The following is a 1438-nucleotide window of genomic DNA, read 5'->3' on the forward strand; positions in this document are numbered from 1 at the left end:
CTTTGAGTCATCATTCTCTTTGGTGTTACCAAGTTTCCTCAAATGTCTATTGTATTTTGATATTTAATGCATGAGCTGGTTCTATTAGCGTAGGTAGCGAGCTAAGTTTTATCCTTGTTATGAACATTTATACATTTACTTTTCTTTAATGAGTAGTTTTTAGACACATTAAAAACACTTTTTATAGCTTTCAATAATGTAGTTTATGCTTTTATCTCTTATTCTTTCCTCATGTTAATTTTTTAAATTCTAGCTTTAGTGTTTACTGCTTCTGCTGGCACCCAGGTAAGAAAAATCTAGTTAAAGTTATTTGGTACTCAGCACCTGAATATATTTTCCTCAAAGAGTCTAAAAACTTTTTATATAATCAAAGATATCAGGGTGTACAATAAAGTGGATTTTAGATTTATAAGTATATTAGAAGAACTGCTCTGACAAAACAAGCACCAGTTTTGTTATAACAACCTGACAATCAGAAAATAGCAACAACTTGATCTAAGAGCAGGTTGTCTTACCTCACCACCTAATGATTAAATGAAATCAGAAGAAATGTCATCCTTTGATCTGTGCAAAAGCCAAGATTGCTAACTACAAAAGACTGACTCTGACAACCATAACTGGGCAGGACCTATCCCGGGACCAATAAGAAAGACTCTAGTCTAGGTTTTGGCCTACGACCTGTACAACAACCAAGATCTCTAATTACAGAGGTCTGACTGAGACAACTGCAACTGAGCAGAACTTCTGGAAACATAATGAAAGACTCTATCCTAGGCTTCATCCTAGGATAGGTGCAAAAATCAAGACCACCAACTACAGAAGACTGATTAAAAAAACAGTGATAGAACAGAACTTTTAGAACTGTAAAGAAAGACTCCATCCTAGGCTCCATCCTATGACCTGTGCAAATACCAGAGGCCTGATTTTATTATCCACGGCTGAGCGGAAAGTTTCCAGACATCACATAAAGGACCTAGGGGAGACAAAAGAGCATGTATGGAGCCTGTAGTTATTACCATGATAGTATACTTCAAGGGCAGAGAAACCATGTATCTCTCTTTTTTTTTTCTGTCTCCGTAGAGACTGTCAAAAATTGCCAATGCCGACTATATTTCAAGTCGTCATGGCGGGGTATTGGGAAAAGTTTTCAATTAGCAATAATCACGCCTCTGATAAACCTCATTGGCTACGATACTGCCACTGCGCAAAGCTAACCCTGTATCTCTTATCTTAGGCCAAGGGAATTCCTTTTCTAATCTCCCGAATATTTACTGTGCCTATGCAAAAAAAAAAAAAAAAAGAAGCACAAATTAAATTTTTTGTTATTGTTGTTGTTGCTTTTGTGTGTGTATGTATGTGTGCTTTGTTTTGTTTTTATCTTGGGACTGTGGTTATTGTTTGGTTGTTGTCTTCATTGCTGTGGTGCTTATTGCTTTGG

General features: G+C 36.4%; 1 non-coding gene across 1 annotated transcript; it reads right to left on the bottom strand.

The window, feature by feature from the left end:
* Positions 1 to 1071: 1071 nt before the first annotated feature.
* On the bottom strand, positions 1072 to 1212 carry LOC126023371 (U4 spliceosomal RNA). The gene has a single exon (XR_007500508.1). It is a non-coding gene; the product is annotated as a U4 spliceosomal RNA (small nuclear RNA).
* Positions 1213 to 1438: the final 226 nt, after the last annotated feature.

The sequence above is a fragment of the Suncus etruscus genome, chromosome 11 (assembly GCF_024139225.1).
Source record: "Suncus etruscus isolate mSunEtr1 chromosome 11, mSunEtr1.pri.cur, whole genome shotgun sequence".
Lineage (NCBI taxonomy): Eukaryota > Metazoa > Chordata > Mammalia > Eulipotyphla > Soricidae > Suncus > Suncus etruscus.